Here is a 10,954-nt window from a genome sequence, read left to right on the forward strand (position 1 = left end):
GGGGGGGGGGGGGGGGGCGGCGGGGGTTTCCAACCCGGTGGCGGGTCCTGGTCCGGTACGGGGGCAACACTGAGGGTTGCGATCCGTTGCCGGACACGGAAAAAGACAAAAGACAAAAAAAAAAAAAAAATTTAGAATCTGGAATAGCTAGTAAGTGGTCGTAAGGGACTGGGGATGGGGCATGCTGAAAAACACGGACAGTCTGGAATAGCTAGTAAGTGGTCGTAAGGGACTGGGGATGGGGCATGCTGAAAAACACGGACTTTGGAGTCAGGTGAACTTGGTTTGAGTCTGGTTCCAAACTTATGAGCAGCAAGTGTTGGCAAAAACGTGGAGAAACTGGAACCCCATGCATTGCTGGTGGGAGTGCAAACGATGCAGCTGCTGTGGAAACAGGATGGCAGTTCTTAAAAAGACTAAACATTGAATTACCGTAAGATCCAGCAATTCCACTTCTGGGTCTATACCCAGAAGAATTGAAAGCAGGAACTCAGACAGATATTTGTGCATACATGTTTATAGCAGCATTGTTTGCAATAGCCAAAAAAGGAGAAAGTATTTATCAATGGACGAACGGATAATCAAAATGTGATCTATTCATACAATGGAATATTATTCAGCCTTAAAAAGGAAGAAAATTCTGCGCCATGCTGCAACATGGCTGAAGCCTGGGGACATGATGCTGAGTGAAGTGAGCCAGTCACGAAAGGACGAACGGTGTACGATTCCACTTACACGAGGTACCTAGAGCAGCAAACTCGTAGAGACAAAAAGCAGAAAGGCAGTTGCCAGGGACCCCGGGAGGGGAGAACAGGCGTTGGTGTTTAATGGGGACAGTTTCAATTTGGGAAGATGAATAGTTCCGGAGACGGAAAGTGCTGATGGCTGCACATCAGTGTGAACGTCCTTAATGCCACCAAACTGTACACGTAAAAGTGGCTAAAATGGCAAATGAGAGACGGGTGGCAGGTGGAGGGGATCGAGGGCTTTTCTTGTTTTCAGAGATGGTGGGCACTTGGTTCTGTTTATAGGCTGAAGGAACAGAGGTTTTAATTGGGAGTTTGCTTTTATGTTTCAAAATAAGTTTTTGCCTCTCATTACGAATGAGATCGTGTGTCCTCACTTGGTTTTTTTTTTTTTCTTTTTTCCTTCTTTAGGAGAAACAGGCACTAGGAACTTAGTGAGGAGAGAACTCTTATTTTCGTTACCTTACATCAGGGAGGCAGTAGAGCATGTGCAGAGCTTCCTAAACGTGTCCAACCATTAGACTCACCCAAAGCGCCTGATAAAAATAGACCTTTCAGCCTCCGTGCCAATTCTACTGGGTCAGAATCTCCAGATAATGGACAACACCCTTCATTGTAACCAGTGCCCAGGTGAACCTTAGGACCAGCCAGGGCGGGGGTCCCACATGGAGTGGCTAGGAGACCAGCCTCTGGAGATGGAAGGAGCTGGCTTCAAATCCCCCTGTCCCCCATCATTATGTGACATTGTAGGAATTACTTGACTTCTTTGAGCCTCAGTTTTGACCTCTGTAAAGTGAAGAAAAGATAGTCCTACCCCACAGGTTATCATGTAGATTAAATGAGATAATACATGGTGAAGCACCAAACATAGGACCTTGAGCACATTAATTGCTCAATAAATATCAAATACTTTTATTGACACATATTCAGTCCTTTGGAATTTGGTTACTGTGATGTTTAACCATACATAAATAGTATACACAACGGAATATATGTGTAATGGAAACTCAGATGATAAGAAATACTCTCAGAGTCAGCCTAACTTTGACATCAAACCCCAACCCTGTTGGGTTTTCTGCTGGTGGAAAATGCATTCTCAGCCCTTCCTGGGCCTTTCCACTCCCTTGGCGATGCCTGGGAGGGAGGGGTCCCATGCCCATTCCAGGGGATTCTCTCGCCTTTTCCAACCACTGCACTCCTCCTTTTTACCTCCATCATGAATGTTCTTCAGTTTTCTCATAAATTTAGGCTTTCAGAAACAAGAGCCAGAGTCTTGCAGCTACCCCTGTCATCTGCCAGTTCCAGAGATCGTCCAAGGTAATGAAACACAGAGCCAGCTACATACCTAAGGAAAGGGAAGGAAAAAGAGAAAATACAGAAGGGGGAAATATCAGAGGATATTACCCGTTGCATACGCTTCCTGGGTTCTCAGGGACCACATACAGCTTACTGCCGCCAGGCTTCTTGCTGTCTGGGACCAACAAGTTGAGGACATTTTCCATCAGCTGCCCACCTCGCAGACCTTGTCTCCCATCCTTAAGGCTTCCCGTGGCTCTCCCTATGCTCTCAGTCCTTGGCCCACCCACCCTTAAACTTGGCGTTGGGGTTCACTCATTCATTCAACAAATATTTATTAGCACCTACTGTGTGCCAGGCCCTGTGAACAGAAATGGATGGAAATTCCTGCCCTTGCAGATTTTAACATTCTCATAGTGGGAGGCAGATCATAAAAAGTTAAGTGTATGTATCAGGTAGTGGTAAGTGCTATGGGGTTAAAAAAAAGGGGGGGGCAAGAAAGGGGATGAGGAGAGCAAGAGTGAGGGGTGGGATTACAATTTCAAAAAGGGTGGTCAGGAAAGGCAAACCTCAGGTGATGTTTGAGCAAAGACTGAAGCAGGTGAGGAAGGAGCCCTGTGGATCTCTGGGGAAAGAGCATCCCAGCTAGCGGGAGGGACCAGTGCAAAGGCCCTGCAGCAAGTGCTTCCACTGTGCAGAGAAGGAAGCGCGAGAAGCCCGCAGTGCTGCAGCCGAGTGAGCAAAGGACGGAGGACACACGCTAGAGCTAATAGGGTGCGCCAGTGGAGCCCACGAGGTGAGGTTCTGCTGGGTGTCAGGACTTCGGCTGTCACTCTGAGTGCAATGGGAAGTCAGTAGAGGGAGTAGGGCAACACGATCCGACATGTGACCTGGAATCACCAATCTGGCCACAATGTGGAGAACATGTAGTCACGGGGGGGTGGGGGGGACTGCGGGGGTGGCAAGGGGAAAAGCGGGGAGACCAGTTACCAAGCACCTGCATGATCCAGGCAAGAGGTGGTGTGGGTCGCCCCAGAGCGAGGGCAGTGGGGGTGCTGGAAGGAGTCAGATCTTGGGTTGAGTTTGGAGGCAGAGCCATTGGGACTTGCTAGCAGATTGGATGTGGAGTGCAAGAGGAAGAGAAGAATCCAGAACGATTCCAGGAGGGGAGGCATGTTTGTGGGGGAAGATTAAATTTGCCATTTAATGGTGGCACTGTCCGCAGGGCCAGTGCTCTCCACAGGCAAGCGAACTCCTTCCCAACACTATCCTTCTCTCTTTGTTCAGGAGGAAACGTGAACTTGGAAGGTGCATTAGTCTGTTTCTGTTGCTTATAACAAAATACTTGGAACTGAGTAATTTATAAAGAAAATGAAATTTGTTGCCTACACTTTCTGAGACTGGGCCATCCAAAGTCCAGGGAACACATTTGGCGATGGCCTTAGTGGTGGCGACAGTGACAGCAGGGTATCACATTTTGAAATGGCAAAGCAGAGAGAGCCTAACCTCTCACGTGCTCTCCTTTTAAAGCCCTCAGAACCACGCCCCTGACCACCATTATTAATCCATTCACTATGGCACGGTCCTACAATCCAATCACCTCTTCAAGGCCCCACCTTTCACTTACACTAATAGGATTTCCCACCCTGAACAGTTACAGTGGGGATTAAGCTTCTAATATATGAACTTTGGAGGACACAATTCAATCAGTCCACAGCAGAGGGTCTCTACCATGTCACAAGGCTCATAATCAAGAGTTTACTTTCCATTTATTCTGCCATTGCTAGAGCAAGAATAAACCTGGTGAGTGTGAATAATGTGGTAACCAGTGACTTCTACTAGAGAGCTGGAGTGCAGCCAACCCACAGCCTCATTCTTTCTTGATTATCAGAGTCAATGTCAATGTGGCTTAGGTGCCAGGAGAGAGAGCAAAGGGCTGATTTCAAGGGGCGGCGGTTGTTTTGTGTTTTTGCTAAATATGGACAGTTCTGTAAATACCTGTCTACCTTCAAAATATTGAGAAATCAGATGTGTCAGAAATAGTGGTGTCCCTGAGTGATGGGTTATGCCTCTAGATCAGTGGTTCTCAAAGTGGGGTCCCTGGATTAGCTGCATCAGCATTATCTGAGAAGTGGTTAAAAATGCAGATTCTAGGATCTCACGCCAGCTCTATTGAATCAGAAACACCTGGAGAAGAGCCCAGCGATGTGTTTTAACAAGCCCTCCAGGCGATTCTGATGCACGCTCATTTGAGAATTACGGTTCCCGGATCATCAGCTCCCCCTTTTAATCTTTACCTTTGGGAGGGGTAAGCACTAGAAAGTTGGAGGCTGGGGTGGGAAGGGACCTTTCTTTGTGCCTATAGAGAAAATATAGGAAAATGGTCAGGGCCCCTCAGGTGTTCAAAATCTTGCCGAGCATTTGCTATAAAAATCTACGGGCACCCAGGTGTTCCTTGGTTCCTATATAATATAATTGTATAGGGGCACCCAGGTGTCCTGGGTTATGGACCTAAGTATAAAGGACTAAGGGCTCTGATCCACAGCGCCCCCCACCCCCGGGATGCTCTCGGGGGGGGGGGGGGGTTCCGCTACTGCTGGTTGTTGCTGCCAGGGCCTCTGGGACTCTCCAGGAGGTCACCACTGCTGCTGTAAGCTGCTACTGCTACTGCTGAGAACTGAGCTTGTGTTGTCTGCTAATGGCTCCTGGGATCTTTTCCAATCACCTAGCATGGACCTGCATGTGAAGGGTCTGGTGACCCAGCCTGACGTGTGAGGGGTCTGTGACACAGTCTGTACAATGGGTTTGAAGGGTCTAAGCCCTAGCCATGACAATACAAATGGAAACTTAGTATAACTAAAACAATGAAACGTTTGGCTTTAGGTATGAATTGCCTAACCATACAATTGGCGTAGCTATTGCTGTAACCTTACAGTGCCTTTACCTTCTAGGCCCCTATCTGGAGCTTTCTTAATTTAAAAATGGGCTCTGTTGGGCCGGCCCGGTGGCGCACTGCTACAGTGCGCTGCTTGGGAGCGCGGTGGCGCTCCTGCTGAGGGTTCGGATCCCACATACAGACCGGCCACTCACTGGCTGAGTGAGGTGCAGGTGCAACACCGAGGGTTACGATCCCATTGCTGGTCCCGGTCCGGTACAGGCGCGACACTGAGGGTTGCGATCCGTTGCTGGTCACGAAAAAAGACAAAAAGGAAAAAAAAAATGGGCTCTGTTTATCTAATCTGCACGCACATAAGCAGAGGGGATCACGTCCACGCATTTTGTCACTGGCATTCAAACAGTCACACACCCAGGTCCGGTTGCTCTGGCGAGCATAACACAACCAGATGACTTATACAATTTAATGGTTGGGATGGCAATATTGAAACCCCCTTCCTCTTGTAGGAAGATTTTCTGCAGAGGAAAACAGTGGCAAAGATGCCAAGTGTTTTTGTTTTTGAAACACCCATCAAATAACAAGGCTCACTTTTTCAATGTTTGCGTGACTGAGACAAACCCAACTGTTCTCTTGGCGTGGCATCTTTTAATATATCAATAACGATACTTTCTAAATAGGGCACAGGGGAAATCCTCTACCTGCTAGCCTACCTTACAGTTTAAGATGCATAAAAATTCAGTCCTTTTTCTTTCTTGTAATAAAAATTTGAGGCCTTACAGCAATCCAGCTATAAGCTTCATGAGACGCTGGCAAGCTTGCTAAATGTGTGTTCAGAGCCACACGGAGGAATCCCTTCTCAGTCTCACGGTGCAGTGGCCCATCCAACGAGTGGCTGTCTCGCCATTCGTTGGCATGTTCTTGCGATGTGAAGAGAAACCACTCTGGCCAGGACTTTCATATGAGCATGAAATACTTAGCATATAATACTTTCTTAGAAGCCTGATGAGACAGGTCACAAAGCTGTTTCCCACCTTCCAGAGCTGGAAACCCTGGATGAGGAAGAGGAGCTGTTTGTCCCAGTAGACACAAGGAATCTGTATCAAGGGCAGGGATGGAATTCCCTCATTTTCTGCACCACTCTTCAGCCACTTTCTTTTTTTTTTTCTTTTTTCTTTTTTTTTTTTTTTTTGTGACCGGTAAGGGGATCGCAACCCTTGGTGTGGTGTCGTCCGCACCGCGCTCAGCCAGTGAGCTCACCGGTCATTCCTATATAGGATCCGAACCTGCGGCCTTGGCACTCCCAGCGCTGCTGCACTCCCAGCGCCGCACTCTCCCGAGTGAGCCACAAGGCCGGCCCAGCAGCCACTTTCTCTGGGAGAAACAGCCCTGAGTTGCAGTGGCAGGCCCCAGAAGGGGAAGAGAATGCCTCCGTCAGGGCTCTGTTGTCTGGGGACAAACCAAGTCTGCTCCTGGGCACAGGCTGGGGAGGGGTGGCTGGAACCTGAAAAGAAAAGAGACTGCCCACACAGAGAGGCAATGGGTCAAACCCCCTGGTGGGCCACCCAGAACCTAAGGTGAGATGCTCAACTCAACCAGCACTCTCCCTGCCAGCATGCCCCCCAGCAGCAGGCTTTGTGGGCACCCAGTGCCAGGGCCGGGACTGGGGGGGACCCTTCCAGAGGGTCTGGCCCTCGGGTGCCCACGAGCTTGCACTCTAGAGGCCTCCCCAAAGACACAGTTAAATGCTACAAAGGATTGGTTAACAAGATCTGGGATCCTCGTGCCCTGAGGATGACAACAGCTTGAAGCCACTGTCGAGCCTAATTTTCAAGCCATCTCATAGTCAGCTGTAAATTGTACAGAGGGAAAAGGAAACAGGAGGGGGCATTTGAGAGAGTTTGTTTGCAAACTCCTATTTGGCCATCGGTATCATGGTATCAGCAGAAACTCCTCGGCTCCCTCTGCTGTTGTTTCCAGCATTACTTTGCAATTTGGGAGCATCCTACAAGAGGCACTGGACTGACAGTGCCACTGCCAATGTTACGTGGCAAAGGTCACGTGGCTCCCGTGGGCTTCGTGTTCCTCATCTAAAAATGCACATGATACCTACTGCGGTATATCAGGAGTTGTCGTGAAGACCAGAGAATACCCACAAAAGTTCTTTTGAAAATGCAAGACATGCTAGAAATGGAAGGCATAACGCTTGCCACTTGCTCTGTGTCACTTAGAGATCTGCAGCAGCTCTGCATTTGTCTAACCAGTCATTTTTGTTTTAAATTGTGGTACCCTTGTTTGAGTTGTAGGAATGAGGAAAGCAAGCCCTGGTGACTTAAATGGAGACTTACAAAAACATTTTGTTTGCCTTTTTTTTTTTTTCTGTTATTTCCTGTTTGTGTTTACAAAGCCTATTTAACGCACTGCCTCCATACTGGGTTCTGAAAGCAAGGAGGAAATGCTGGATTTATGCATAACATTTGGGCAAGAGGTAAATCAAACTCATAAGTAACACCTGGGCTGGCCTGAGACCAGCGCCACCCGTGGCATGCACACGTGGAAGGAGAAATGCTTCCAGACTCCACGTGCATCCATTCATTTGATGTCCTTCATGCAATCACAGAACTCCCAAAATTCTCTAAGGATTTTGCTTGGTATTAGGCTTACAGAAGGAACTCCAAGCCACACCCGTGGCATGCACACGTGGAAGGAGAAATGCTTCCAGACTCCACGTGCATCCATTCATTGGATGTCCTTCATGCAATCACAGAACTCCCAAAATTCTCTAAGGATTTTGCTTGGTATTAGGCTTACAGAAGGAACTCCAAGCCACCCTCCAGGGAGGGAGTGGGAGGATAACTGCACAGTTACGACTGCACGAGGTGCTGAGGGGCTCAGAGAAGGTCCTGCTGTTTGGGGAGTTCCTCTCTAGTGGACAAGACAGACTATAAGAGAGAAAACAATTAAGTAGGTTTCCTGTGTGATAAACTCTCTGAAGTCAACAGAGCAAGGAAATAGGGCAGGGAGTGCCCCTCTGGGTGCGTGGGAAGGTGGGTGGGACAGCGGGTGGGGTGCTGTTTTAGCTGCAGCTGTGGGAGTATTTGCGGGGAGAGCATAGGGTACAGCCTGTAGGATGGCCTGAGGAAGCAATGAGCTTGGTTTGAGGAGCTGATGTGGCCCTCCAGTGGGGAAGGAAGACACCAGAACTCGGGAGGACTTGGCCCTCATGAGGAGTTTGGATTTTATTGTAAGTGTACGAGTCCATGTGTAGGAATTTTCAGCAGGGCACTCACAGAATCTAAACTTTTTAGGAGCCAGGACTCTTTTTCTTAATGTTTTCCAACCATTTGTCGAATTGAATTGAATTTCACCCACTCTGCCGACACTTAGTCATACGACCTTGGCCAGATAGCTGTCCCACACGGTCATCTTTGCATTTAGTAGGCATTAGCCGGTATTTACTCAATGGAGTCTTTCGGTTGTCTCACTGTGAGGGGAAGGCAGAGGATGATGCCTTCCAGCTCCCGCATTTGCAAGAATCTGTGACCTCAAACTGCTGAAATGGTCACAGAGTTATCCAAGCTTCTCCCAGTGCTTGGTTCCAATTGGATTATTACAGCTCATTTCTCTTCAGAATGACCCAAACCCCTCCCTGGACTCTCAGCCACAAAGGAGAAATTAACAGTAACATAAAATGTTAAGAAGGTGAGAGAACATTATCAGTCTTGTCAACAATAAAATCTGCTGATGATCTTCAGTTGAAAAGACAGGCACATCTATTATTTATAGAATACAGATGGTTAAATATTAAATACTCGAGCCTGGGACAGTGTCAGGGTAAAACCGGGAGTGTGAACTTGTCAAAATTGTAAAAATGGTAACTCTTCGTGAGGGTGATGTACACCTACATTTATTATCATTTTTATTGCACTATACATGAAAGGGGGAAACCCATCATGCGTCAATTTCAAGTTCTAAGTTATAGTCATTGTCATTAGAATAGCATGTGCTGTACGTACTTAACTCTGCTCCACAAATACCTACCAGTCCACTTGCCTAGAACTATTAACTATTTCATCTGGGGAGGTGGTAAAAGACAAGGTTTTCTTCCTTATTTACCACATACGGGACTAGCAGGCAAGTCAAGCATTCTATGAGCTGGTGATTTTTCTTGTAGGTACCTTCACATTTAATCTAATATTTGCTCAAAGGTTTGTGTTGATGAAGGCAAAAATACTTCTTAAAAATTGCACATGATGCCAAACATCTAAAGTTTTTTTTTTTGTTTTTTTTTTGTCCTTTTTGTGACCGGCCGCACCGTGCTCAGCCAGTGAGCGCACCGGCCATCCCCATATAGGATCCGAACCCGCGGCGGGAGCGCTGCTGCGCTCCCAGCACCGCACTCTCCCAAGTGCACCACGGGCTCAGCCCATAAAATTTTTTATGATTTTTACCCTAATTTATTTCCGGCCTGAATTTTTCATGCAAATTTTAAAACTTGGACCACCACCATTGACTTCTTAACACGAAGTAAGCCACCGTGAGGTCTGTCCGCATCCTCAGCCTGTCTCTAAGTGCTCTTAGGTGGAAGAGTTTGACTTGATTCACCACTCATAATAATATGATTTTTTTTCCCTTTTCTTACAAAGAAGATTCGTACATCCAATTTGTTTCTCCTTTTTAAAAAATGTGTTGAATGAAGCCAAAATATTTCCAATGAAGCACATGATTTAAATACAAATTCTGCCTACTAGGTAGACAGCCTTACGTTTAACAAGTACTCAGCAGGGATTATGCATTAAATTATCTCCCTTAAAAACTTGCTGATAGACTTATCAATATTTGGATTAATTTTAATGTTAAAGAAGTAAATTCTTATTTCCACTTTAGGTAGGGAAGGAGCACTACCACTTACTTGTGTAATAATTTTAACCTTGATTATCCCTTTTTCTGATTGAACTTTATACAATGATATTAAATTCAAAAATTAATCTAGCCTGCAGGATGGATAATTAGCCAAAACCAGAGAAAAGTCACAGTTAACAATGAAGTAAATTCCTTGATTTTATGTCACCCCTCTTTCTCCTGGGCATTGTGAGGCATGTTTTATTTTTTTATTTATTTATTTTTTGTCTTTTTTCGTGTCCGGCAACGGATCGCAACCCTCAGTGTCGCACCCGTACCGGACCGGGACCGGCAACGGGATCGCAACCCTCCGTGCTGCACCCGCACCTTGCTCAGCCAGTGAGCGGGAACTGGTCTGTATGTGGGATCCGAACCCTCGGCGGGAGCGCCACCACACTCCCAAGCGGCGCACTGTAGCAGTGCGCCACCGGGCCGGCCCCGTAAGGCATGTTTTCAATATGAGCTCATTTCTGCCTTCTAAATTCTGCTGAAGTTATATTCTGGAAAGATCTGGCCTATTCTTGTTAGAGATGGGAACACTGTGGTAAAGCAAAGTTTCATAACAGGAAGAAAAATCAGAAGGAAAAATGATTCAGAAGGAGACTAACTAGAAAAGAGGGAACAGCCAAGGCTCAGAATAGCTGAGATGACCTTTGCCAAGAACGGGGCCCGGTGGTTTGAGATGGCACAGGGAGAACTGATTTCAAAAACCTGCTGGAATCTAGTGAGCACCCGTTCAACTTGGACTAGGGAGACAGAGAGTTCTCAGAGGAAGATCTTTGATGAAAAGGGAGATTTGATAACATAGATGGAATAATTGAGAGTTTGAAAAAGAATTGAGAATAGGATTAAGGCAAGTTATGCAAGAAAAAAGAAAAGCAAGTAGACACTGTAAGAAAACTAACAAAAACTATATGAGAAATAATGGTCCAAAAATGAAAAAAACAAAATGTGCCATCATGTTAAGTAATCAATAAAATATAACAATCTTTTTTTTTTTTTTCCTTTTGGTCTTTTTTCGTGTCCGGCAACGGGATTGCAACCCTCGGTGCTGCGCCCGCACCTCGCTCAGCCAGTGAGCGGGAACCGGTCTGTATGTGGGATCCGAACCCTCGGC

The sequence above is a fragment of the Galeopterus variegatus genome, unplaced genomic scaffold (assembly GCF_000696425.1).
Source record: "Galeopterus variegatus unplaced genomic scaffold, G_variegatus-3.0.2 Scaffold284, whole genome shotgun sequence".
Taxonomy (NCBI): domain Eukaryota; kingdom Metazoa; phylum Chordata; class Mammalia; order Dermoptera; family Cynocephalidae; genus Galeopterus; species Galeopterus variegatus.